Source organism: Capricornis sumatraensis, chromosome 4 (assembly GCF_032405125.1).
Source record: "Capricornis sumatraensis isolate serow.1 chromosome 4, serow.2, whole genome shotgun sequence".
NCBI lineage: Eukaryota > Metazoa > Chordata > Mammalia > Artiodactyla > Bovidae > Capricornis > Capricornis sumatraensis.
In genome coordinates this window covers 119,467,977-119,476,663 of record NC_091072.1, presented here as the reverse complement: position 1 = coordinate 119,476,663, position 8,687 = coordinate 119,467,977, and positions in this window count along the sequence as shown.

Genomic DNA, 8,687 nt, shown 5'->3' with positions numbered 1-8,687 from the left:
GCATCACCGACATGATGGACATGAGTTTGAGCAAGCTCCGGGAGTTGGTGATGGACAGGGAAGCCTGTCCATGGGGTCGCAAAGAGTTGGACATTAGTGAGTGACTGAACTGAACTGAATAAGGAAAAGAACAGAGTTGCATGGGGTCAAAAACTGCTCTGGCCCTGTGCATCCCTGCTGCCTAGAGCCAAGGCTGGTCTTAGGATGGAGCATGGATCGCTGCCTCCAGCTATGCAGTGGGAGGAAGGAAGGAATGGGAGGGTGGGCACAGGCTGCTTAGTCAAGGAGAGAGGAGGACCCACCACTGGGCACAGAGAGACCTGGATGGACAAATCCTGCAAGTGTAACCCAAGGCTCAGAGCTGCCGCTAATGCAGGGCCAGTGGGCAGAGGTGGTGCTGATGGAGGAGGCAGGAGGCAAAAGGCAGGAGAGGTGGGTGCGGAGGGCTGGGTTCAGAGTGGCCTGCCTGAGCTGGGGCCCTCCCCAGCCACGGGGAGCCTGTGACCCAAGCCCTGGTCTGGGTAGCTGGCTTATCCTCTGTCCAGTCATCTATCACCATTGGCAAGGACCTGTCAAGGTTTCAGGGTGAGTCCAGGTTTGCATCCCAAGTTCCTAGCTTCATATGCACAGATCTTAGGGACCAGAATAAAAGCCATCCTTCCTCTTAGTCCAGACCTTTCCATGGTTTCCTCTCTACCATAGAATTTGATTCTTTTGAAATAATAGCCTTGCATGAGTCTAAGGAAGTGTTCAGCATGTGCCTCGAGAAATTTGGATGGAGGTTGCTTAGACACAAGGCTCACTCAACCAGAAAGGGCCCAGGGAGATAAAGAGTTTTGGGGGCTTGGGGGTGACATGGACCTCTAGGGCAGTGTCCATCACTTTAGAATTTCTCTCTCTCTCTTTTTTAACATGTATTTATTTTTAATTGGAGGATAATTGATTTATAATATTGCATTGGTTTCTGCCATACATCAACATGAATCAGCCATAGGTATACATATGTCCCCTTCTTCTTGAACCTCCCTTCCTCCCCATCCCAGCCCCCTAGGATGTCACAGAGCACCAAGTTGTGCTCTCTGTGTCATACAGAAACTCCCCACTGGAGATCCATTGTACATATGGTGATATATGTGTTTCAATGCTACTCTTTCAATTTGTCCATCCCTCTGCTTCCCCTGCTATGTTCACAAGTCTATTCTCTGTGTCTGCATCCCTACTACTGCCCTGCAAACACACACACACACACACACACACACACACACACACACACATATATATATATATATTTTTTTTTTTTTTAACTTTTTGGCCACACCATGCAGCATGTGGGATCTTAGTTCCCTGACCAGGGATTGAACCCACGCCCCCTGCATTGAAAGTGCAGAGTCTTAACCACTAGACCACTATGGAAGTCCTCTCTTTATTGTTTTATCATCCAAGATATGTCACCAAACATTTTATCATAGTTTTATCTTTTAAAATTTGTATCTACTCCATCTACTTCTCTTTTTTCTCCTTGCAATATGTTTGCTTACACACTTTTCATGCTGAAATTGAATCAGTCACTTGAAGTATAAACATATATTTATTATTTCAAAAGTAAAAGGCTGCACTAATTAATAGTGGTGAAAGCTGTTAATTTTCTGAAGAAAAAAATAATAAGAGTTTTAAATCATTGACTAGGAGACTAGATTGATGGTTAATACAAATATTAAGAGAGTGCATTTGCTTGATAATTTCTGGAAGAATATTATAGATGGTTTGAGCTTCTAAAATTGAAATAACAATAAAAGGCAGGAATGGAGATTTAATTATGTCTCATCACTGTAGAAATTTTAGAGTAGCAATATTCCTCACATGGAACAGGATCCTTTTAAGAATTCTAGTTCATTTTTTACTGGTTTAATTCCACTTAGGCGATATATCCTTCAAGAAGAGCTCCAGTGTGAGAATTGTCACATCTTTTCCTTGGTATTTTTTTACTTTTTATTGAAGCATATATAGTTGATTTACAATGTTGTACCAGTATCTACTGTACAGCAAAGTGACTCATACACATATATACATTCTTTTTTATATTCTTTTCCATTATCACAGGATACTGACTATAGTTCCCAACTGTTCATATCTCGTGTGAATAAATTAGAAGCAAAACGTCAGCTTAGCCATGTCAACATTTCACCAAGACAAATAAGTTCAAAACTGAGTTTCAGATTCATGATAAATTATCTTTGAGGCAGACACCCTGAAGATGATGGCGCAAAGAAGAAAAGCAGCCAGACCTACAGATCAACAAGGCACCCAACCACATTGTTTCCACTTATTCAAATCTCAAAACAGCAGACATCACAAGAATGACTTATCAAGGCCATTCCTCATAGTATTGAGTCCTCAGAGGCTAAAGTCTAAACAAAATGCTTTAGAAATGACTGCTCTAGACTGTCAACCATTTTCTACAGTCAAAGATAAAGGTCTTAGGATCTTTCTGAACCATTAGTCCTGGGTACAGAATTCTTTCTAGAAATGCATTGCCCAAAACTTTTACTGACAGATCTCCAGCTGTGCCTCAAAAGATTAGGAATTTTTCCAACAGTTGGATATTATCTAAACAAGTGTTCATTAGGCATTATAAGAGTGTAGGAGAGGAAACCCAGGAATGATCTGGTGCTGAGTGCTGGGAAACTTACTACCCAGAAAAATGTCAGCATTTAAAGTGTGGAGACTCACATTTATAATAATTAATTTGTAGAATCTAAAGATGCCTGTGACCCATCATCAGAGCCTGACATGACTCTGACCGCCTCGGACCTCCCCCATGGAGCAGCCCCCCAGCCCGACAGGGGATCTCCCTGACCCAGGGCTCGAACCCAGGTCTCCTGCATTGCAGATAGATTCTTTACCAAGCTACGAGGGAAGCCTTCTCTAGACACATGGAGGATTCTGGGGAAGAAGTCCGGGATTTAATGCAGATGCAGATTCTCAGCTGAGTCAAGAGAAGAGCCAGACCTTTCCAGGCCTGCCTGTCACTCCTCAGTCATGCTGGATCCTGCCTTGGCTTCGCCCTTTGAAGATCTGAGCTATACATTGTCCATCACGCTCAGCCTGGCAAAGGCATCTCAGCCAAGTTTATTTAGTCTAAGCCCTCACTTCCAGAAACTGTTCTCAATTAAGATTAATTATAAGCAGGCAATCGAGACTTTTCTTTGATCCCCTCTATTACTGATTTTTATTTTCATTGTGACAGAAAATGTAATCACAATATAGAAAATTCTCCTGTCTGAAATTTCTTTAAACTTTTCCTTGTGGCTAAGTTGATCTGTCTGTCTATCTATTCCTTAGGAATAAAAGAAAAAGAAGCAAGAGAAGGTAATCTTTATTTGTATATATATACATATGTATATTATACAGCTATGAATAAACTTATTCACCTATATAATCTCACTTGTTAATTATTGTCATATGTAAGTTATTTCCAGAGGCAGGAGAGGGCAGTAGCTCTGATTCTGTAGTTAAATTCCCTGAGTTCAACCCCCTGTTCAACCACTTACTACCTTTAGGCAAATCCCCACCCTCTCTGTGCCTCTGCTTCCTCATCTGTAAAATGGGATGATAATCATGCCCATCTCACAAGGTCGCGAGGAAGATTAAGAGAGTGAAGTGCCTGGTATAAAATCGAATGCTCTTTGTCAGCTTTGAAATTGTTTCCCTCACTCATTCACCCGTTTTTGTTGAGAATCCACTGTGTGCCCTGTACCAGGCTACTTTCTTGAACCCTTGAAAATATTTTATCTATGGGATCTCCCAAATATGAAATAAGTACATTTGCTAACTGAGAGTTTTATCCGATTCTCCTAAATTTATAAGAATTTGCTTTATGGATTGTCCTATGCCATTCAGGTTTTTTTTAAGCTCTTTAATTTTTTATTTTGTATTGGGGTATGGTTGATAAACAAATCATGTCATGATAGGCTCAGGTGAACAGTTAAGGAACTCAGCCATACATACACATGTATCCATTTTCCCCCAAACTCCCCTCCCATCCAGGTTGCCATATCACCTTGAGCAGACCATGTGCTATACAGTAGGTCCCTGTTGGTTATCCATTTTAAATATAGCAGTGTGGATATGTCCATCCCAAACTCCACCCCTTCCCCCCACCCAGCAACCATGAGTTCATTCTCTAAGTCTGTGGGTCTCTTTCTGTTTTGTAAATTTATTTGTATAATTTCCTTTTAGATTCCTCAAATATGGGATGTCATATGGCATTTCTTCTTCTCTGTCTGACTGACTTCCCTCAGTATGACAGTCTCTGGGTCCATCCATGTTGCTGCAAGTGGCATTATGTCATTCTTTTTAATGGGTGAGTAATAGTGCTTCGTATATATGTACCACATTCTTTATCCATTCCTCTGCAGATGGACATTTGGGTTGCTTCCATGTCTTGCGTGCTGTTCAGTTTTTTAAAGTTGATGATCACTGGGTCTTCAAAGTTGTTGTTTATTTTTGCTGTAAGTGTCCTTCTTTGTTCTATTTAATATACTTGGTCCTAAATATTGTTCAAGCTGATATTAACACTGCCATCTGCATTTTGTTGTTGTTATTAGCATTTGCCTTTTCCATCCTATTATTTTTAAATTTCAAACCCTTTGTGTGGTGTATATGTATTGAAAACAGACCACAACTGCATTAAAACATATGTAATCTAATCTGAGAATCCTGGCCTTATGGTTCTGTTTGCTTTCATGGTAATAAATAAATATTTGACCTTTTTTTCTTTTCTTTTTCACTTGCCTTGCTTTTGACACAATTATAATGTTTTTTAAATATTGGTTTTATTTTACACAAGTAGCACATAAACATTAAAAGATCAGTTTAAAAGGCTGCAGAATAAAAATATTCTGATTCCCTGCCCCCACTAGAGGAAACCCCAGTCTTGGGTGGCTGTGTGCTCTCATTGTCTCCCCTTGCATTTATAGACTTGAGCTTAGATTGACTACTTCCCTCCAGGCTCCCCACCTTAAAAATGTGATTCTACTCAACAGATTGTTCTAGACCTTGCTTTTTCTAATTAATGTATCTTGGAAATCTTTCCTTAATAGCCTTTCTTTTTATGGCCATATAGTATTCCCCAGGGTGGAGTACACACATCCACACCTCTCCCTACCCCAGACTTAGGGAGCACACTGCTGCTTCCATGTGGTTTCTGTTTCTGAAAGACGAATAATGTTGCAATAAACATTTATATACCTATCTTTTTGGTCATGTTTCTCAAATATTTTTAGAAACAAAATGTCTAAAAAACTACTTTCCACCAAAATAGTGTAAGAGTACTTGCTCAAGAGAATGAAAAAACAAGCCACGGACTGGGAGAAATTATTTGAAAAAGACATATTTGATAGTGGATCATTATCCAAATGGTCCACATATCTCTTATAACAATAATAAGAAAGTGAATAATAAGAAGAAGAAAATGAATAACCCAAGGACTGCAAGGAGGTCCAACCAGTCCATCCTAAAGAAGATCAGTCCTGAATATTCATTGAAAGGACTGATACTGAAGCTGAAACTCCAATACTTTGGCTACCTGATGCATAGAACTGACTCATTGGAAAAGACCCTGATGCTGGGAAAGATTGAAGGCAGGAGGAGAAGGGGACAACAGAGGATGAGATAGTTGAATGGCATCACTGACTTGATGGACATGAGTTTGGGCAAGCTCTGGGAGTTGGTAATGGACAAAGAAGCCTGGCATGCTACAGTCCATGGGGTCACAGAGTCAGACATGACTGAGTGACTGACCTGAATTGAATTGAAAAATGAATAAAAGAGGTGAACAGATTCCTCCCACCAGGAAGTGTACAGATGGCAAATAAACATACAAAAAGATGTTCCACATCAAATGTAATTAAGGAATTACAAATGAAAACAATGAAATTCCACTACACACTGATTAGAATGGCGAAAATCCGTAACACCAACATCGCCACGTGCTGGCAAGGATGTGGAACAACAGGAATTCTTATTTATTGCTAGTGGGGAAGTAGCATGGTACAGTCATTCTGGAAGATAGGTTGACAGTTTCCTATAGAACTAAATGTACTCTTACCATATGATCCAGCAGTCATGCTCCTTGGTATCTACCTAGAGAAACTGAAAACTTAAGTTCACCAAAAACCTGCACATGGATGTTTATAACAGCTTTACTCCTAATTGCCAAAGCTTGGAAGCAACCAAGATGTTCTTCAGTAGGTGAATGGATAATAAACTGATACATCCAAATGTAACAGCCAAAGGAAATCTTGTTTAGTGCTAAAAGAAATTGAGCTACTAAGCCATGAGATGACTTGGAGGAAACTTAAATGTATATTGCAAAGTGAAAGAAAGCCAATCTGAAGGGGATGACAGAGGATGAGATGGTTGGATGGCATCACCAACTTGATGGACACGAATTTGAGCAAGCTCCGGGATTGGTGATGGACAGGGAAGCCTAACGTACTGCAGTCCGTGGGGTCACAAAGAGTCAGACATGACTGAGCAACTGAACTGAATTCAACTGAACTGAAGAGGCTACACACTGTGGTTCCAACTATATGACATGCTGGAGAAGGCGAAAATATGAGTGCAATAAAAGGATCAGTTGCTGCTTAGAGTCAGGAGGTAGGGAGAGATGACTAGGCGGAGCACGGAGAGTTTTTTGAGCAGTGCAAGTACTCTGTATGATACCATAATGGGGACACATGTCATTCCATCTTTTTCCAAACCCATAGAATGTTCAACACCAAGGTGTGTGTTAGTTACACAGTCATGTCCAACTCTTTTCGACCCCATGGACTGTAGATGAACTTTGGATGGGTGTAGATTCATCGATTATATATATCGATTATAACAAACGTACTCTGGTGAACCAGAGATGTGGCTAGTGGGGGCCACTGTGCATATGTGGGATAGAGGATATATCAGAAATCTCTGTACTTCCTGCTTGATTTTGCTATGAACCTAATATTTCTTGAAAAAAAAATGTTGTGGTTTAGTTGCTAAGTTGTGTCTGATTCTTTGCCACCTCATGGACTGTAGCTTGCCAGGCTCCTCTGTCCATGGGTTTTCCCAGGCAAGAATACTGGAGTGGGTTGCCATTTCCTTCTCCAGGGGATCTTCCTGACCCAGGGATCGAACCCATGTCTCCTGCATTGGCTGGCAGATTCCTTACCACTGGGCCACCAGGGAGACCCTCTCTAAAAAGTAAAGTCTATTAAGAAAACATCCATGAGCCAACACCATGAGAGCCCAAGGGCCTGGTCATTTCTGTCCATTGTGGGGCTCTTTCAGCAGGCCCTTTTTGCTCTGGAGCTCCCTGTAGGCTGGTGGATGTTTATCCAGGTCTGGAAACCCTAACGGCTCCTGTTCAGCTCTGCTTCTCCCTCTCCGCTGTGCTGTCACACCCCAGTAGGTCCTTTCCGTGTGTCCTTCCATCTCAGGGACAGCTTCCTGGAGATCTCGGTCATGACAACTCCTCAGTGGTCCCTTACTCATGTGTACAGCTCTGGGCTGGCTTCTCAGGGGCAGACAGGTGAGGAATACATGGTCCTACCTGCAAGGTATCTCACAACATCAGTTAGTGAGAACCCACACCCTTAATATTTAGCTCCCAAAGAGATAAAAGTATTACTCTGATAGTTCAGTTGGTAAAGAATCTGATTGCAATGCAGGAGACCCTGGGTTGATTCTTGGGTTGGGAAGATCCACTGGAGAAGGGATAGGTTACTCATTCTGGTATTCTTGGGCTTCCTTTGTGGTTCCGCTGGTAAAGAATCTGCCTGCAATACGGGAAGATCTGGGTTCGATCCCTGGGTTGGGAAGATCCCCTGGAGAAGGGAAAGGCTACCCACTCCAGTATTCTGGCGTGGAGAGTTCCATGAACTGTATATTCCATAGGGTCGCAAGAATCAGACACGACTGAGAGACTTTCACTTACTTACACTTAAAGAAGTAAAAACATGTTTTTCTGCTTGGCTCTGGCTCAGTATCCCCTGCCCCTACCCCACCACAAAACCTGCTCATTTTGTAATTTTTTTCTGTCTTGCCAAGCAACATGGATCATTTTGCATTCACAGGTGGACATTCTGGTGAGAGACCTTGCTTTTGAGGGCAGATTCTAAATTCCAGGGCTTCCCTGGTGGCTCAGACAGTAAAGAACCCACTTTCAATGCAGGAGACCCAGGTTTAGTCCTTGGGTTGGGAAGATCCCCTGGAGAAGGAATTGGCAATATTCACTCCAATATTCTTGCCTGGAGAATTCCATGGACAGAGGAGCCTGGTAGGCTCATGGGATCTCTATGATGGGACCTCAGAAAGTCAGACACAACTGAATGACTGGCTCTTTTATTTTTAAGCTACAGGGCCAAGGTTTGAATCCTGCCTCTGCCACCCACTGGTTGGTTGACCTGGAGTGAGTTATATAACCTCTCTGTGCTTTAGTTTCCCCCCACACAAAAAAGAATATGATAAAGGTAGTATTTGTCTGAAGGGGTTGCAATCCCCTAAATCAATGGAGCAGAGCCTGACAGGCATAAGCTCTTAATAGTGCTCATCTAGGGCTTCCCTCATAGAAGGCGATGGCACCCCACTCCAGTACTCTTGCCTGGAAAATCCCATGGATGGAGGAGCCTGGTGGGCTGCAGTCCATG